Source organism: Oryzias latipes, chromosome 7, assembly GCF_002234675.1.
Source record: "Oryzias latipes chromosome 7, ASM223467v1".
In the NCBI taxonomy this organism is placed as follows: domain Eukaryota; kingdom Metazoa; phylum Chordata; class Actinopteri; order Beloniformes; family Adrianichthyidae; genus Oryzias; species Oryzias latipes.
The window spans coordinates 30,302,614-30,322,959 of NC_019865.2; the positions used below are offsets into that span (position 1 = coordinate 30,302,614).

Here is a 20,346-nt window from a genome sequence, read left to right on the forward strand (position 1 = left end):
GGAAAGTTTCTTTGCCAAGCTGAAAACGTCCAGCCAGGAGACAGAAGAGGAGCCTTCCACTTCCAAAAAAAGAAAGCTACATTTAGTAGACAGTACTTCTTTTTTGCACCATGAGTGAGGGAAGGGGAGAGGATGATGACACCTGTGCGATGTACAATGACATGCCTTTCAAAATAAAAGTTCGGAGTTAGTTTTGTCATGTCTCTGTTCTTCCTTCATCGTAGCGTTGCTACAATAATCACGCGCCACATCTTAAAGACCGGTCCGTGAAAACGCTGTTTCACGGAGACCACTGAAGTAGAGAACCACAATCCAAGCACAGGAGCAGATCTACAGTAGAAAAACAACCAAAAAGGAATAAAGGGTTCCAAAATCCAGACGTCAGTGGGATGCTGTGGTGGACCTTTAAAAAGCTGAGGAACAAGAAAAACTTGCAGTGTTAGGAACCCTAATAAACTCAAAAGATCTCAGTCGAAAGAGAACAGAAAAAGAGTATCTAATGCCTGAAAAATAGAAGTAAACCCAATAGGATCTACTGGCAGCTAAATGTTTAAGGAGCTGAGTCACCTGGGAGGACCAGGCTTGTCTTTTGGATGCCTCCTACCTAGAGAGGCATTCTGGACATGTCCCACCAGGAAGAGGCCCTGGAGAAGACCCAGAATGTACTGAGAGTGCCTTGGGGTTCCCTGGCAGGACTTGAGAAAGTTTCTCCGGAGAGGGACGTCTGAGTTTCTCTGGTTGGACTGCTGCTCCTTAACTCAGCTGCAGATAGGAGGATGAAGCTGGGTGGACGGGTGGATGGACAGACAGATGGATCAAAAAGCTATTGCTGAAGAAGGATTTATTGGCTTTAAGACCTTCCGTGTTTTTATGCTAGGACAGACCATGAGTAGGGGGAAGGGTTCAGGAAGGACTGCTTTTTGACCTTTTCTATTTATAATCATTCATAGAAATGGATGTATGCGTTGATTTTTTATAACTTATTGTTCATTTCTGTGTGGAAATATTGTGGATTTATGACTCAACACCACACCCAATTTTGTTAATATGTGTGTGTGTGTTGCTGTGTGTGTGTGTGTTTCTGTGTGTCTATAATTGGTATGTTGCAGTGCAGCTGCTGTCTTCATTCAGTGGCTTATGTTACACCCCCCAGTTCAGAAACACATTTTTGTGGGGGTTCTGCCGACAGACACGGTCAGCGAGTCTTAATAGCAAAGAATGGGGTTGGGGTGAATGAGCCCCAAGTCCTCCCACAGATATGAACACACTGAATCAATAAAAACCCTGAAGTCTCCCATTAGATTCTGCACAGAGATAATGAAGCCTGAGTTGGAAGAGGCTCAGTGATAGGAGCCCACCTCAATGTTTCAAGAATGGAAAGGTGGGCGGGACACATTAAAGTTTGAAACTACGTTACCTACTTTAATGAGTTCCCATACAAATATGGATGGACTCTTATGAATTTAAATGGATGATTACAAAAGCAACCAAGAGTGTAAGCATTGTTTTGTGTAAAGTTGGATTTTTAGCATGGGAATAATCCGAGAATGAAGAATTGCTCCCTTTTGTAATGAGCCTTCAGGTCTCTTTGGTGAAACTACAACATTTAGTAGTTTGTAGTTTGAAAACCGTATAACCAATTTCTGATCAACAGACAGCCAAAGGATTTTCATGCACTTCATTATTTTTGCAACAAATGTAAATAGTTCAATTATAGTGTGTTTATCTCTCACAAAATGAAGCAAACTATAACAGTTTGAGACAACTGGAAAAGTAAACAACCTGTATCTTTAAGTGTAGTTTTTTTTTTGGATCATTGGGCAGACCAAAAAAGTAAATAGATTTCCTAAGAATTGACTGCATTCACAATCTGGTGCACTTTATGAGTGAACTTTGCTTGTAAGGTGTTCTTTGCTGTATCGCGTTAAATTTTTGTAGTCTCTCTGTTTTGAGGAGTTTTTTGTGTGTTTTTTTTTTTACAGCGCTTTGTGTTCTGCATTCTGATTGGCGGTTGACCAGTTGTGTCTGTGTTGTGTCCTGTTGTGTCAGAATGTTTACCACATTTGCATTAATGTGATCTTTGTTTTCATTCTATAACCCTGGACGTGTTTTTCTATGAAGGGTTGAGAGTTTAAACAAGAGACAAAAGTCTGAAAATGTTCGTGTTTGTCTGAGAAAAGAGTAGAAAGTGTGTAGTGAGCAGTTTTACTGCATCTAAACATCTGCAATTCTACTTTGCAGATTTGATCTATTGTGGGTTATTTTTTAACATAACTCCCACAATAAGCGAGGGAACACTACTTACTGACCTGGAACCAGTTTTCTGTCATACATGGTTCTCAAAATCTGTCAGTGTGTTTTAGAAAGAGGTACCACTAGAGGGATTCTTGGAGCATTGTGGGTAATGTAGTGCATTTATAAACATTTCTACATTGGTCACATTGTAATGACAATCAGAACAGTAATTAGTTAGATTACTCTTTTACTGAGATAATAACAGGGTTATTGTTACTAACACTGTTGATTGGTAATATCAATCTAATGTTTTCTTCAGTTATTGATCTGCATTGATCAGTGATTGTTTTCCTGATGCATGGTTGTACCTGTGAAGGGGTGGGGCCAGCTGCTCTTTAATGGATACTGTAGCACTGACATGGGGGGGCACCATGCTGGAGCTGGCAGAGCCAAAGGACCCCTGATTCCTCCCTTTTTCCTCAGGTGCTCCTTCAACCAACAGTAGATGCTAATCAGCAGCAAACAGTTTCTTTTTTGGTTAGAGGCGGTGGTGATTGATTACTTCTGCACTCTTTGGAGCTCATTAACACACCATGTAGTGTGACACCCAGAGGAAGTGATTCATGACTTGACCTCACAGTTGGCCTTGAAGGCAGATGGCTGATGTGGAGCCAGGGAAGGAGCCCCCCCATCCTAAAACAAAGCTTCGGGGTTGGGGACTCAGAGGGGCAGATGCTCAAATGCACATGAATGGCATCATGAGCACAAAATGATCTGAGCTGTTCTATCGGTTTGAACCCTTTACCTGTGATGATGGCATTGATGTAGCTTCATGGATGGCTGGAGATGGAAGACCCAAACACAGGGAAAAAACTGAATGAAAAAAGTGAGAACATCATAGAAACATGACCAAAACAGAAACTCAACTGAAACCTGGCAGACAGCAGCTGATGTGGTTGATGAGGCTTAATAAACAAACACAGCAGGGGTGACTAGGAACTAAGACCAGCAGCCTCATTTCTGAGGATCTGCACACACAAAAGATTTGTAAAAAACTGAATCTTCAGAAAGTTAAAACACCCTTGTTTCAAGAAAAACAATGTCTTATTTTCTGTTTTGCTGGAAAAACAATATTATCAAGAAAGTTTGTCAATAGTAAAATAATCTTAGTTTGAGAAAACCTTTTTTTCCTAAAATAAGAATTCTTGGTAAGACCATTTTTCTTACCCCATTGGCAGATTTTTGTGTAAATACATTTTTTTAAAGAATTTTGACTTATGTCAATGGGGTTTGTTTTGCAGTGTATGAAATCTGTGCACTCAAAAAACAAACATCTGCAAATTAAAAGGACAAAGTGTCCAAAAAGGACATTTACACTCTACAATGAAAGAGACATGCCACAGATTTTCACAGAATCTGAAGCATTTGATGGAAAAACAACAAAAAAACAAAACCCCTGCCAGGTCTCACATTTGTGCTCTGATGTGTTCAGTAAGGTTATTATTGATCTAACAGGATGAACAGAGACATTTCTGTGAAAAACCTGTTCTAGTTTTAGTCGGATCAGAGGCTCAGAGCTTTAAATGGGAGGAAGGAGAAACGGTGTCCCAGTAGAAGGGCAGTAAAGACACTGGAAGTCAAAGCCGTCATCAATAACCCCCCCCATTTCCAGATGATACAGCTGCTGGGTGATACAGTAGCTGCTGTTTGGCACTGTGACTGCGACCCCCACTCTACCTCCTCCACACCACGCCTCACCCCCCGTCTGCCTCAACCATTCACCTAGTACCCTACATCGAATGTTCAAAACATTTGATTGACAGATTTCAGACCAATCACTGCTTACTGCCGACTTCTGGTTCCAACATGGCGGCATCCGTACCACAACAGTATAGCAACTGAATTAACTTCATTTCGTTGGAGCTGAAGTCAGCCATTCTCTCAGAGTGACGTCCCACTCACTCATTTTGAGTGTTGATTCTCTGAAAGCTCTGATGTGTGGAGTAGTAGTGAGAAAACACAAACTGGATGGATAAACTTTCCTTCTGAAACCGTACCATAGTGACTGCTTTCATGACAGAATTTTACTGTATGTATGAATCTTAGCCTTGGCAGTCTGTCCTTCTAAATTTCAAGCAAGTCATTTTAGATGGTGTTGTTTTCCACTTTTAGAAAAATTGTCTATTTTAATTATTACCGAATGTTTGACTAACTGAGACTGAGAACAGAAAGTAGAGTTCCAGTCTTCCCTTCTATGCATCTTCCTGCTTGCTGCTATCCGCTCATACTTCTAAAAAAGACTTGTATGAAAGTTTTCAATGGAAAATGAATGCATTGCCTGTTAAAAATAGCAGAACAAACTTGTTTGTCTGAATAACAGATCAGATTGTCTCTCTGACTTGTTTGATAACTGACAGCCCTACTGACTAGTTTGAATGAAATTCTAACTCTGCAGCACATGGACTGATTCAGACAAACACCTCGTCTGCTTTGAAACTAATTGGTTATAGAATTTATCAAAAACTCTGAGCTTCTGAATATCTGTCTCATGCTGAGAAAACCAGGGTCAGAACCAGAACCAGAACCCTTCAATGTGACGAAAAGGCAAAGGATGAAACGCAGGAGCAGGAAGCACACAACACAGATCCTCAAATCAGTAGAGGTTTTAATGCCATGAACGGACAAACCAAAAACTAGAAACGGTTCAAAGAAGCTCCTTCACAGAGCACAGAAAAGCCACTCCTTATATAGGAGCTTGATGAGAATAGGAATCAGCTGTGACTCTCACAGGAGACCTCAGGGGAGGGGAGGACCTCCAGGAGAAATCACATCCTGTCAGACTAATCAAACATTTCATGACATTCAACTCTTGGCCGATCTAAACTAAAGTCTGCCTTTCTTTTTGCGTTTGTAGGAAACTGGCACCCGATGAAGGAGGTTCCTTCCCACAGTCCTCCTCGCTGTAGCAGGTTGGTGCAACTTCAGTCTCTTTAAACTGCAGACACCCACTCAGTCGGGGCATCTGGTCACCGTGGCAACCAGCTGCTATATTAGTGTTCAAAGAAGATTAGCTGATGGTGACAGGAAACACAAACCTGCAGTTACTTTTGAGATGAGCAGTAATACTCACACCCTGTGGAATGGTCAAATGATTGCAGAAACCTGGTGTGGGGGGGACTTGGCCGTCTGCAGAGTTCAGACAGATAGATGTAATAAATGCATGAACAGGTCAGAGCAAATACTTTGAAATGAACCCAGTTCATCTTAGCATAAAGGGTTGAATTGGATTATGGGGAAAGGGGTGGGGGTGGGTAGGTTGAACCATATATATATATATGTATATAGAGAGAGGGACACAGGTAGGTCTGACGTCACCTGTAGATAATGCCTTACCTCAGGCTCCAGCAAAATTAAGCCAATTCAGTCGCCATTTTTTTGCAATACGGCCGCCGCCATTTGGAGCCAGTCGAAAGTGATTGGTCCAAGTTTGTCTGAGTCAACGTTTCTATGACAACCACTGTCGCCAACCCGCAGTAGGGTTTGTTTGAAGTCCACACCCCTTCCACTGAAAGCGGTCTGGGAGAATCTGTCAGTCAAATGGGGGCCTGTGGGAACCACATGCTTTTACTGAGGCATCTGATTGGTCAGTTTATAAATGGATTAACCTGTGATAAAGAAAACATATCAGGAGAAAAAATAAGAATTAGCAAGAACTATCAGAACTATCAGAACAAAAGTAGTCAGTCTGACCAACAGAATTACTGAGTAAAGGCCCGTACACACCGGGACGAATTTTGCGCGCGATTTTCGCCGACGTTTAACGCCTCGTGACTAAACAAAGGGCACCAATGAAAGTGTGCACACCGACGCGAAAAAACGCCACGCGTCAAAGCGTCAAAAAAAAACGCCTCGGGGTTTTTTTTTGACGCGCTGCGTCGAAAACTATACGACCAATGAGAATGGCGCTTTTGCACACGTGTCTGGAGCTTCTGAAGTTACAGTAAAACACAACTTGGGGGCGCTCAAACACAAAACTGCCTTGCTGAGCACACATACCAGCGAAGAAGATAGACGCCTAGTCGCATCTACACTGCCGCGAAGAAATAATGATGGACATTCTAAAATATCAAGCACCAGTTGGAGCTACTGGTGCTTGAAATATTCATGTTTTCTTTGTATTATTCTGACTAGCGCGTAAATACTTGCTCTCTTCTTCTGAGTGAAAAGCGACTTTAAGAAGCGTAAAGTTGCGCAGCGCCACCTTGTGTACATAAGTATTTCTGTTTTACATTAAGCGCATCTAATGTCAGGGAATGAAATTGCATGTTCGCTCGGCTCATCGTCAGTGAAAATCGCCTGGGTGTGAACACAAACAACGTGGCGAAAAACGCTGGCGAATAACGCCTGGCCAATATTCGTCCCGGTGTGTACGGGCCTCAACAGCTGTTCATTTCTCTATAAAGGTCTTTGGGATTTCGGCTTCTTGGAACCAGCAGATACTTCCTGTTTGGAACACCAGGGGGGAGGGGTCACTCTATCCAGTTCGTGCTTGCAGTCAATGGGTTGGATATGCTTGTGACTGCAGCTAGCTGCTGCCCCAGGGGTCAAATATTTTGGGTTTTAAACTTTAAAAAGCCTAACTGCATCAGTCCATTGTTCCCACTATGTTACTGTGTTTACGTTAAAGTCTGCAGCTCTTGCAGCTCCCCCACCCCAGACTCCCACGCAGCCCCCCTGCTGCACCTTGGAGCAGTTAGATGAAGTTCTGTTGGGTTGTATCTGTAGCACGCCTGGTTTTGTGCACCCATCTCTCCCTAATTGCTGCAGCCCACCTTTAACCCCCCCACTCCTCCCCCCTCCCCAACCCATCACTTCCTTTTGACGGCTGTCTTTTGTGCTTTTGGTTTTTCACGCTTGCTTAATCTGCCACTCCCCGAAGCCCCATTCACCCCCTCAGCCTCCACATGCAACCTTTGTGACTGACAGCCACATGTAAAGATTGCCACACCCACAAATCTAGTTTTCACTGTAACCTCTCCTTTAACAGGAATGGCAAAATTAAACCATTAACTTAAATAGAGCAGTGAACACTTATGGAAATCTTGCCAAACACTTGGGTCCAGACCAACATCTAATTATCTTCTAAGAAGCTTGTGTTGTTTATTTTGAAGTGAAAGTGCTCTGTGGCTGCCTGCTGTGCATTTGCATGCTATGTGTTGATCGTAAGGATTAAACTTAGTAAACGTAGTTCTTGTCAGACGACAGGAACCACTGAACTCCACCATTGAGGTGAGGCTATCCGTATGTGTTTTTGCGTCTTTGTGTTTAAAGTGTGTGTGTGTTTCTGTGTGTGTTTTGAAAATGAATATTACATGAAGGTCCTGATGACAACTGGACAAACTCCCAGCTGAGCCCCGACACACACAAGCGCACACAGATTCACTCACACAAAACTATTGTGACCTGTCAGATAAGGATCAATCACCTGACAGGGAACAGAGAGAAGTTTTTTGGCTGAATTAGTCTTGATACGTATTGAGAAAAAATGTCGGTAGTTGTTATTATTGCTATAGTTTTGTCCTCATCCTGCAGAAAATGTTGATTGTCCTTCATTTCTGGGATAAATTAGTGTGAGGGTTGATCATCGGGATGATTACAATTTGTTTAGATATCTTTCAGACGATTTGGTTTTTAGTCTTGTTTTGTTGTCGTTGCATATTGTGGTTTTTGGCTGAGTTTTCTTGTTGCTTTGTGTTATTTGTTGCGCTGCAGTATTGCGTTGTTCTCCTGACGGTCTTTGTGCATTGCATCTTGTCGGTGGTTTGAGGGCGTGGCTACATTCATTTACTACCTTGCTTTCCCTCTCTCTTTCTCTTCACACCTCAGGCAACTCATTAAATATTAATTACACAAGCACCACCCTTTGGTGAATAAGCCCCTCCCCCTCATGTGGAGATCCCTGTTAGAGCATCCCTCTCTCTCCTTGTTCTCTGTAGTAGTCTCTTATCCCCTCTCGCAGAACAATGATGGGTTTTCAGCTGCTTCCACAGCGTTGTTCCTTCTCTCTCCTTCATTTTGGAATGAAAGAAGGCCGACAGTAAGTCTCTCTCTGCCTGTCTGTTTGCCAGTCGCTGATCAAGCTATGGATGACAGTAGTTCTTTAGCTAAGCTGTTAATTAAGCCTACTTTAATTAGATACAGAAGACCCTCTCTCCAACTGGTACTCTCTGTGAAGTAGTTCATCAAATTTTTTATTCTTAAATTCCGTCAATTCAGCTTTGTTAATCTATATGTGTCTATGTGTTAATAAGAGTGTGTGTGCACATGTTGTGTTCCTGCTAAATATCACTTGTGAACTGCAAACAAAAGAGGCAGCCAACATGTAAGAACATGTTCTGCGACCGTTCACACATTCTGCAGATGCTTTACAGATTTTCTGCATTTGTTTTCTGGCATTTTATTGATGTTTAGCAGTTGTTGTGCAGTGTTTTACAGATGTTTAGCAGGTGCTCTGCAGGTGTTTTACAGATGTTCACTTAACAACAGACATTTCTGCTGAGGTTTTACAGATGTTCTCCAGGTGTTTTACTGGTTTTATGTATTTGTTTCACTGGCATTCAGATGTTCAGCAGGTCTTTTACAGATGTATAGCAGGTGTTCTGCAGGTCTTTTACAGATGTCTAGCAGGTGTTCTGCAGGTGTTTTACAGATGTCTAGCAGGTGTTCTGCAGGTGTTTTACAGATGTTCAGCAGGTGCTCTGCAGGTCTTTTACAGATGTTTAGCAGGTGTTCTGCAGGTCTTTTACAGATGTTTAGGTGGTGTTCTACTGATGTTCAGCAGTCGTTTTTCAAATGTTCTGCAGGTCTTCTACATATGTTTAGCAGTTGTTTTACTGATGTTCAGCAGTTGTTTTACACATTCAGCAGGTGTTCTGCAGTTCTTTTACAGATGTTAAGCAGGTGTTCTACTGATGCTCTGCAGGTGTTTTCTCGATAAGTTGTAGATGTTTTGCCTGTTGTCAAACTGGTGGCCAGCTTAGTTCTTCTGTGCATCTCTTTTCCTTCTTGTCTTATATTTGGTTTCCATGACAACAGCACCAGGACCTCCTTTTTATCTATTGGAGGTCTGATAGGTCTGGAACATGTTTAAGGTGAGGTTGTGGGGGTGTAGGTGGTATCTAGGGGGCGGGGAACGCCTCAGGTCAGAGTTCACACAGACAGCCCTTCCAGTGCATATATATGGGGGCCTCAGCTGGGATCAGGGGTGGGTGAAGGGTAATAACTATTGGCTTAGAGTGTGAACTAATGGTCCCTGAGAAACACCTCTGTTGAAGATGAGATTTAGTTGATCTTCCAATGGTCAAATCGCTCAGACACCAACACATGAAGACACACATAAACAGACACAAATTAACCTTTTTGCACACATCATGAACTCACACACATGCACAACCATAGAATCTGGTATCTACAGCTCAGTGCTTATTCAGCCAGCTCTTATATGTGTGTGTGAAATGTAGAGTTGCAAAATCAAAGTATCATAGTTATGAATATTTTATGTGTGCAGTGATCAGTATTCAGTTTGTGGAGATTTGGCTCTGAGCTATGCTGCAGAAAGAGCTTCAAACTGCAGCTGAGCAGAAATTGCCAGGTACAGTGGTACCTCTGTACCTTAAAACAAGGCAATTGTAATCACTGTCTTGAGAGTGGCATGCCACAGACCTCAGTAACAGTGAACATTGGTATTTTTAAGGAAAAACTCTGTTCGTTGTGCACATGTTCATTCTGATGTAGAACCATGTGTGAGACACCGCCCAGATTTTCTTGCAGAACAGAAATACCACGCAATTGCTATGACTTATAGTACGGTATGACACACATTTGTGCTCTGTCTTTTTTTATCTCCACTCCATAAGTTATTTATTAATAAGACAAAGGAGGAATGACTAAAGATATAGTCTACTGGTACATAATACATTATATTATACTACGATCAATGGGCTAATACCGTACTTGCATGGTGGTGTAGGGGTTTGCACTCTTGCCCCATAGCAAAAGGTGCTGGTTCAAATCCCAGCTGGGTTCTCTCTGTGGGGAGTTTGCATGCTCTCCTCATGCATGCGTGGATTTGCTCTGGGCGCTCTAATTTTTTCCCAAAGACAATCATAGGTTAATTAGTCTCAAAACTATCCTTTAGCTGTGAATGTGTATTGTTGTCTGTCCCTGTGTGGCCCTAAGATGGACTAGATAATTGCCCGGCGTGTACCCCGCCTTCCGGTGGGTTCCAGCAACCTCGGTACCCTTAATTGAACCTAGCAGGTATAGACTATGGATGGATGAAGCAACCATTTTCATAACTGGGCGTACTGCTATGTACTATTTTGTTAGGTAGGAAGTCTTCAACTGTAAAAAGCATCTGTTGGTTTAACTTCTTAAGATCTAACGGTAAGCTTACATTTGAGCTAACACTCTACACATGTAGTCACAGTTTTTATGGAGGAAAGAATTTTGAATGTATTTGAATTCATACTAAATCGCCCCTTAAAGCTCTTTTTATAATCAACAACCATTTTAATGTTGGTTTTGGGGTTTTGGCCATCACAGTTTTCAGTCAACAGCATTAGATTTGGGAAGCATTCAGTACACAAAGACCCTCAAAGCAGTGTTGTTGTTTTTTGTCATTGTGTCTCTGGGTTGTGTTGGGAACTTTAAAGCTTTATTAAAATACCTTTAATGTGACAAAACTGAAGCAAGAAGGCCCCAGTCTTCATAACATCACTTAAAGATTAGGATAACACTCTGCAGGCTCAGTCATAAGAATGGCTGTCATCAACACAGAGGGTTCAGATGAGCGGGGTTTCTTTTAAGTCTTGGAATTGTTGCAATCTCAGGTATTTTGCTGATGAGAGCATCAGAGAAGGAAGCTCAACTGTAACAACCCTTCAGGTATTTTTAGGACTTGCATTCATTCTTCCTTCAGCAGAGTCTTTGCTCCTAATCTGCTGTTGTTTCTCCATTATTCCCTACTTCTGTTTGGGATTATGAGGAGGAGGAGCATTTCTCTTTTTCTTCGGATCCAATCCTCCTCTCAAACTGTTTGTGTGTCTTTACTCCAGAAGAACTGGTTTTAATCCAGATTACAGGTACAGATGCAGGACAGAAGCTCAACTCATCATTAACCATCCACCGCCTGGATTACATCAGAGTCCTGATGATCCAGAACTCATGTCTGCATGTTCTGTCTCTGTCGAAGGATCTGATGTGTTTTTACTCCACTGTGAACCTTAATGATGCTAACAGACATATTTAACACAGCAGCTAGCACAATTGGTTGTAAATGAGCTTCTCCCAGTGGATTCAGTGACCTCAGAGGCCCCATTCACACTCTGTCCCTGCCCCCTGTCTGCTTCCTGCTCCACTGTTCTCATTTTCACTGTTCCCCCTTTGTACTGTCCCCGCTGTCATGTCCCAGCTCTCCCTCAGCTGGGCCCTTGTCAGTCTGTTTTCCCATTAATGAGAAGCAAATCCTGCTTGAGGCGGAGCCTAAACGTAACACACACACAACAGTCCTATCTGTCACCTCACACACATCTGCAAATTAATCTGATCTTCACAGCTCATACCAGTGTGGTTAAATGGACAGAAAATGGAGACCTGCACATTTCTAGGGGGGTTCAATTGTTGTCCGTTTGTTTGTTTTTTGGCTTGCACTGGTCTCATTTTTATTCCATTTATTACTGAAGTGTCATGACTGCTTGATGGTGTTATGGTTAGCCCAGTCTCAGAGTGTGAAGGCCCTGGTTCAAGTCCCGGCTGGGCTCTTTCTGTGTGGGGTTTGCGTGTCCTCCTGGTGTATGTGTGGGTTTTCTTCGGCACTCCAGTTTCCGCCCACAGTCCAAAAACATGCTTCATTAATTAATGACTCTAATTTGTCCCTTAGGCGTGATTGTGGTGATTGTGAGTGTGTGGTTGTGTGTGTCTCTCTGTGTGATGGGCTGGAGACCTGTCCAGGGTGAACCCCACCTTCGCTCCTTAGTAGCTGGGATAGGCTCCAGCAACTTTGTGGCTCTGAACAGGCATAAGCTGGTGTAGAAAATGGGAAGATGGACTGAAATGTTTGAAAAGTCACGATTTCTGCTGTTAGTATTATTTATTATAATGTTCTACTCGTCAAAAATACAATATTTCTGAAAGCGATTTTTGCATGACAGGCTAGAGAAGAGCTTTGCTCTCAAATTTCATCAGCCAAGGAGTTCAACTCACCATTTGCTGGTTTGCTTGCTCCACGTTTACTGGCACCCACTTTTGGTACATTAGGAGGAGCCTGCCACATGTGCTGTCATACAGACTAGGGTTAATGTTTCTGCTGGTTTCTGCCGGTCTGGTAGATACATTATAGGGAGGCTGTGCACTGTGTGCTTATTGCTTAAACACTGCAGACAGTTTCTTTTTCTTTTTATTGCTGCCTTAAAGATGGCTGACATGGCCGAATTATGTGTGCTCCTTCTGGAGCATTTTTGAAGCAATCTAACGAACAGATTTTTCCAATTTCTGAGGTCAATGGAGTTGAAATACCCATTTGGTGTTCTATTTGGTGTTCTATTTGGAGAACAGACCTACTGGAAAAGGTATAGTGTCCATAAAAAGAGAAATGTGGGTCACTTGTTCCCAACTGCATCAGCTGATAAGCTTCTCAGAGCAGCATTACTGTCATTTTGACCGATTTGATTGGTCCCATGAAGTAAATTCTTGCTCATCACAAACTGCTTTCTTAATTTTCCCTCTGAGTTTACATAAGCACACATTCAATTACTCAAGGACAGTACTTTTCCCTTAATGCCACCTGGAACTGGCAGGGTAAATGACTGAAGCGACATATCAATTATGCTTCCTAATGTCTTGGGTGTCTTGTTCCTGACTGTGGTGAGATCCAGTGATTTAAAAAGTGTTTGCTCGAGCGCACCGCTCTGCTGGGATTCACTCCTCCAAAGACGTGGCAAAGTCAGTGAAGGACTCGTGTTAAAAAAACTCATTTAAGAAGCTTCAAAAAGTGATGTGAATTGTCAAAAACAACTCTAGACGTGTCAAGGGCGAACTGTTACACTTCAAGACCCACTACAATGAAAATGGTGTTTTTAACATGTAGAATTTTTCTGATGATGGAGGACATGTATACTGCGTTTAGTTTTTATTTAAAATTATGTTGGATCAGGAGCAGATGAAAATCTGTGGGTTTTGGCGGTGCAGGTCAAAGTCTCCCTGCTCTGCTCCAATTCTAAATTCTAGTCAATTCAATTCAATTTTATTTATATATTTCTATTCTTTTAATGTTGTAAATCTTTGTTTTGTGCCTCTGTGATCACTTTAAGTAACCTGTGCTATAAAAAGCGCCTTATAGGCCTCCTTGATTAACCTTCCTATTATCGTTGGGGTCAATTTGACCCCAGTTCAATGTTTGTCATTCAAAAAATAACAGTTGCCTTTTTTGTTTTTACGTCATATTTCATGACTTTTCTTAATTTAATGGTGATAACTGATTAAGCATAAAAGTATCATCGCCCATGTGTCCAAATGTCCTTGGGCAAGACACTGAACCCCACCTTACCTCTGGTGGAAGGTTGGCGCCAGTGTTCGGCAGCGGAGCCGCCACCAGTGTGTGAATGTGTGTGTGAATGTGTGTGTGAATGGGTGAATGGGACTGTGACTATAAAGCGCTTTGGGCCTTTAAGGAAGGTAGAAAGTGCTATATAAGTATACGCCTTTTTTTTTTTTACCATTCAAGGAAAATATTTTCAATTGATGGTTATAAGAAGAGCTCAAATAATGACTTTGTCTTCAACATGGCTGACTTTGTGTCTGGCAGGACACACTTAGCAGCACGTCTACCTTGTTGTTGAAGTGAGAAGAGGACCGTAATTTTCCTCTTTTGGTGCTAACTTGACATTAGGGGAGGGGGGAAACCAAATTCTCATGAGAATTTTCCCGCACCATGGGCATGAAGTTGTGTGTGTGTCTGTGTGACCTACTGTACTCACACCTGCCGGTCCCAAGCCCGGATAACAAAAGAGGAGGGGTGAGTGAGACTTTACAGTGAAAAGGAGATACAAATAGGTAAATGAACGTGTTTATAAGAGGAAAGGGGGTCACCAACATCAGTCAATATGCTTCATTCTGTGAGTCATGAATGTTCACCCCAAATTAGAAAAGATTAGGATGAAAGATATTCAAGATACACTAACTCTTAAACTGAAAGTTTGACCTGATGGTGGCGCTAGAGCAAAGGTCTTATAATCACCAAAACCAATAGGGTTCATACTCTTGTGGTCATTAATGCTGTCAGTAAATTTGAGAAGATTTGTATGAAAACTTTTCAAGATACCTGAATTCTAATTTAAAAGTTTGACCTGATGGTGGCGCTAAAGAACAGGTCAACCCACTGATCTGTTCCATTATCAAGGGGTTATTTATGTATTCAAATGGAGCCGGTTTAGCTCGTGCTGGTTTGCGGCGCCTTCCGTCCGTGGAACCAGGGTTCAAATCCGGGCTGCTCCCTGTTCCCTTCTCTGCTTCTGTGCCGATCCCAAGCCCGGTTGCTTTGAGAAGGTTGCGTCAGGAAGGGCATCCGGCGTAAAACATTGCCAAGTTTACCATGCGACTTGTTCGCTGATGGGAAAAGCCGAAAGAGACAGAAGAGATTTATGTATTCAAATAAAAAACAATGTGACAAAAACGTGGTTAACAATTTTATGTAAATCATTTTCTGGAGGCAAATATCACTGGGGTCAGATCGACCCCACGGGTAAAATGTGTTTGTAATATCTGAGGATAATACGAGGGTTAAAGGGTTCTAGAGAGATATTTAACAGGTTTGGGGACCCCGCCTCCCTCCTGGAATTGCTGATTGGAATTGAATTATGCAACACGTTTTGCTGGTGGATGTCAAAAGGAAAAAGCAATTCCTTCTTTGCTTTATCACTTTAATGATGTCACAAAATGAGCGGTGTGGAAGTAGAAAATGAGAAAGCATTTTGGAGGATTGATTTTTCATTTTATTTTTGACTCAATAAATGAAGTTACATAGTGAAAATGAAAAAGCATTTCTGTTAATCCATTTTAACTGACAAATGACACATTTCTAATTGAGTTTTGAAAAAGAAATGTCAAATACCATTTTCTTTATCATCTTAATTAAGTGACAGAATGAGTGGTGTTGAAGAAGAAAAAGTGAAGTGGCTTGGTGGATTTATTTTTCATTTTATTTTTGAGTCAACAAATGCAGCTTTATTGTGAAAATGAAAATGCATTTTTATTTTGAATTATGAGACATAAATTCTTCCATACAAATGTAATGACCCTAAGGAGTGTTAAACATTGTATTCCACTCACTCTCCTTTTTAATACAAATGGTACGATATACATATCATAAAACCAGTTTAGTAAATAGCATTTTAACCATTCAAAAGCTGAGTTTATCCAGAAGAGATGGAAACAATTTTTTATGGTGATATGTTTCATTTAACGCTAGTCAATACATGGTCTCTGTGTACCATCTTTCCTTTTTCTAAAGAAAAACTCCAGCTCAGCAAGAGCCAAATGACATAAAAGCCCGTTTTTTATGGCCCATTTACATGATCTTAAATAGCTTAATGTTCTGGTTTGAATAATAAATATCAACATTTCATAGAAGGAGCAGTAAAGAGAAGAAATAAGTCTAAAGGTCTGTGAAATGGTATCGATGTAGCCTGGAGTTAGTTGAAAACCTTGAAATCCAGATGTTTGTGGGACCCTTATTAGGATAGAAACCAGCTCCTCCTCTCCATGGTAATTTCTTTAATTACATAGGATGGTAGAGTCCATTATTTAACTAATTATATCCGAAAGAGGTGTGTTACCATGACAATAAATTAAATTCCTGCCCAAATGTGATGATGATAATGACATTCTCTGATTGAATATTTCCTTTTGTCTGTTTTAGAGCTATCCTTTATTTTAACAACAGACATTGTACAATCACAGACACACAAACTGAAGCACATCCACAAAGATATGATGTGTATGTGACTTACAGTTGTCAAACATCCCAACAATCCAGATATTGCATCTGTGAGCTCAAAAAAGGTGTGAACACACCGTGTGTGAGTGTTTGTGTTGCTGTGTGTTTGAGAGAGAGAAAAAAACAAAGAACGCCCAAAAAAACAAAACAAAACAAAGGTGGATACATTCAGATGCTGCATAATTATACGCAGGAAGGCATAGAAAGAGATCATTGTGAAAGACACATTGTGTTGTGCTCTGAATGTCTATCGTGGTGCTGTTGGCTGTCTGTTGTGAAGTAAGCTGTGTAAATCTTCTGCAAGAGTTCTGCTTCTAAACTCTGCTGTGTAATGTTTAGTGGTGTCTTTGATAAACCACTCAGATAGCACAAAACATATAAAACACATCAGCAGTAAAAGTAAAAAAAAACAAAAAGCAGAAATCTCAGTATATCTTACTGTGTGAGTGTACCCTTACTTTGAAGGTATTTCATTAGTCTACAAGTGTTTCTTATGTCTTCGTGTGTTCCTTTAGACTTCAGGTGTTTTTTTAATGCTAGTGTTTTCTAATGTCTTCAGGTCTTTCCTTTGTCCACTAGGGTTTTTTAGATTTCAGGTGGTTTTTCTATATCTTTGTGTGTTCTTTTATACTTCAGGTGTTTTTTTAGAGCTCAGGTGTTTTTTGTGTGTGTGTGACAGGTGTGTCTTATGTCTGCAAGTGTTTGTTTATGTCTTCGGGGCTTTCCTATGTCCACAGGTGTTTTTTAGACCTCAGGTGTTTTCATGAAAGGTGTTCATTTAGACTTGAGGTGTTTTTTTTATATCTGCAGGTGTTTTTTTTAAGGCTACAGGTGTTATTTTTTGTCTGCAGGTGTTTTTTGATCTCTGCAGGTGCTTCTTTAGTCTACAGTCTACAGGTGTTTGGTGTCTGCAGATGGTTTTTATGTCTGTAGGTGTTTCCTATGTCTAGAATTGTTTCTTATTTCTGCAGGGATCTCTATAGTCTGCAGTTGTTTCTTCAGACGTAAATTTTCTTTTTTTAATGTCTACAGGTGTTTATTTTTTATGTCTGGAGGTATTCTTTTTAGTCTGCAGGTGTTTCTATGTCTGCAAGTATTTAATATGCCCGTAGATTATTTTTATTCTCTTTGTGTTTTTCTTTAGTCTGCATGGGTTTATTGTTGTTTCCCTTGTTTTTTGTAGGTCTGCAGGTGTTTATTAGTCTACATGTTTCTATGCCCTTCAGGTGTTTCTTTCTTCTACAAGTTTCTTTATCACATGATTTTAGGTATGCAGATGTTGCTTTGGATTCCAGGTGTAATGTTAACTCTCCAGATGTTTTTTAATTGTGCTGGTGGTCTTTTGTCTGTTGATGTTCCTTATATCTCCAGATGTGTCTTTAGTTTGCAGGTGTCGTTAGATCATGTGATTGTTAAGGCTACAGGTGTGCCTTTATTCTGTAGATCAGGGCTGGCCAGCCTCGGTCCTCAGGACCCCCAACCCTCCCTGTTTTCCTCTCTCTGGACTGCTTGATGCTGGTGACCAAAATCAGGTGCGTTCAGTCAGTTGGGATGTGAAATCACTCGGGTCAGAGAGAGCTGGAAAACAGGGCTGACCAGCCCTGCTGTAGATGTTGAGGCTGCAGATGCTCCTTAAGAATGATGGTGTCTTTTTTGATCCGTAGATGTTTCTTCAGTCTGCACGTGTTTCTTTATTTCACAGGTGTTTTTTTCCCCACAGGTGTGTCTTAAGTCGGCAAATATAGCTTGTCTTTTTTTTTTGTAATTAGGTTTAATTTGATCTGCGTGTTTTTTAGCCGTCAAGTGTTTTTTGGCCTGCCTGTTTTCTCTGTGTTTGCCTGTTTCTGACTGCCAGACAGTCAGAAAACCAGGTTTCATGGTTGTAATGTTGTCTGCAGTGGGAAGAGGACAGCCAGAAACACTAATGGTGAAAGCAAAGGAAAAACAAGAAATGAACAAAGGAAGAAATCCAGAAGGGTGGAGTCAACCATAAATGTGTTTTGTCTCTTTGAAGACTGGGAGTCAGCAGTAAAGCACAGAGATAATGTGGGGGTGTTGGTGTGTTCGCCCGAGGTTTAGCAGCCTTTAATTATCTGCTCGCTGTGATGAAGGAGGACGGAGAGCACCCGGTAGGAATAGATGACAGAGGTTTACGACAATGGAGGACAAATAAAGAATAAAGTGCTGCATGTTGTCTCCAGACACACCTGCAGCATCTTCTCTCCTGCTTTGGTTTTCAGCTGAATGACACACCCTGAACTCAAAGGAGAACTGGCAGCCAATCAGAGAGCAGCTATATTGTAGATCTACTTCTTAGACTGACAGATGCTCCATTCTTCTGCTATCTCCATCTTTCTCCTTTTTTCAGGTCCTGGTCATGAGTTTGGGTGTCCAGTGACGCATAAAATATTTAAACTAAACCTCAGAAAGTCTTCTGGTGTCGCTTGGCGTTGCAGTATTTTTATAGACCCTCAAACGTTCTGGACCCAACATCTGGATGTGACGTACAGTATCATCTCTTCTGGACTTCACTGAGTTTTGAAGCTGAACTTCCCATCCTCTCGTCTGCACCTCCTTTTTCTGCTCCTCCTTTTTCTGCACCTCCTCTTCCCTCCTCTCCGGATGGCTGCTCAGTGCATGAATTATTGATGAAGCCCATCAGGCGCAGTCAGGAGCTCATTAGCATACAGATCGTGTGAGGATGTTTAGAAGTTATGGGTGTGTGCAGTTGTGACTGTGGGCTTTCTATCATGCACATTATGACCCCCCCCCACCCACCCACTCCCCTGCAATGAGGCCTGTCCGTCTTTTAGACATCTTACACATAAATTCAACCCCACAGGTTTGAGTTGCATCTGGCTTTGCATGAATCTTCATGCAGAGTGAAAGCTCACCTGCACGCCTGGCCTGATGAGAACATGAGTCTATGTTCATTTAAGGGAGGAACCAAAGGGAGGAGATGACAGAAGTTCTGTGTATAAGTGGGAGAAAAAAACAGAGCAGGAGCCAGAAGAAGATGGAATCATGAAGAAGTTAGAACATGTCTTCAGGGTAAACGGGGTGCAGTGAGGAGCTGTAGATGAATATTTATATGTGATGTTCAGAGGACTGGCCACTTTTCTCTGTCCTGCTTTTTTCCCCTTATGGCCAGGCAACAGCATCCCCAAATGAGCGACTGTCGGAACTGCAGGATTTTTCCAGGCAGTTTGGTCAACTTTGGTCTTTATGCTGACCAGCACCGTGTGAGAAAGCAAATCAAAGCCGAGGGCATTTGCCAGCCGTCTGGGCCACTAGAACAGAGTCGGCATGGCTGCCATAACGTGAAAGCTACCTGGGACTGATTCCGCTCTGGATCGGTCTGCCAAATCTGCTGTATGTTCTGACCTTAAAGAAGGAAGTCAGTGGTTTTTGTCAAAGATAAAAACAGACGTGTTTGTTGTGTGAATGCTGGCAGCTTCTTTTGATGACACAGTGGAGCATCGGGGTCAGAATTCTGAGTTAGTTTAAAAAATTGTAATAAAATACAGTCAGAGGTTTTCCGCTATGGGAGCGTTGCTGTGGATACAGCGTTGTTGCCATGGTGATGTTATTATAGGCAAACACAGTTTGACTATCAGATGAAAGTGTGAAGTGGAAAAATAATGTATTAACTTCAAAGAGGAAATGATGAAGAGCGTGGAGGGCTGGGAGTCACCTGCTTTGCTGCTTTGCATATTTCTTATTTCCCGTCAATGCTGCGCTCACACTAAGTCGCTACCTCCTTCAGGCCAAATAGTGGAACTCAGATTTGAAACCCTTTCCTTTTTTGGCACTCAGATGCTGCTGTCAGTGGGCGGATGGAGATCGCAGGTCAGCGTCTGCAGTCCTCAGCAGCACAGCGTGCTTCCCCGCTTTTGTCAGAAATAACGGTGAAGATCAGAAACGTGGAGACGGGATGAAGGCAAACGGACAACGTGTTCTGGAAAATGTTGAACTTTTATTTATACATCAGCAATACATTAGGAGCAAATCTATTTCCCCCAAACTCTTTGTTCTAGTTTCCTAAAACCTCACATGAG

General features: G+C 41.7%; 1 protein-coding gene across 3 annotated transcripts in view; it reads left to right on the forward strand.

Annotated features, from left to right (window-relative positions):
• The window catches only part of LOC101165957 (plexin-B1-like), a 66,725-nt gene that overhangs the window by 13,569 nt on the left and 32,810 nt on the right, over positions 1-20,346 (forward strand). Inside the window, exon 2 of one of the 3 annotated variants that reach the window (XM_023957034.1) lies at positions 5,150-5,204. The exons of 1 other annotated variant lie outside the window; for it this stretch is intronic. The gene's annotated coding sequence lies outside the window, so the exon portion shown is untranslated. Of the gene's footprint in view, positions 1-5,149; positions 5,205-8,235; positions 8,333-20,346 lie in introns of those variants that run through there. One more of the 3 variants, XM_004086391.4, reaches the window with a different exon arrangement.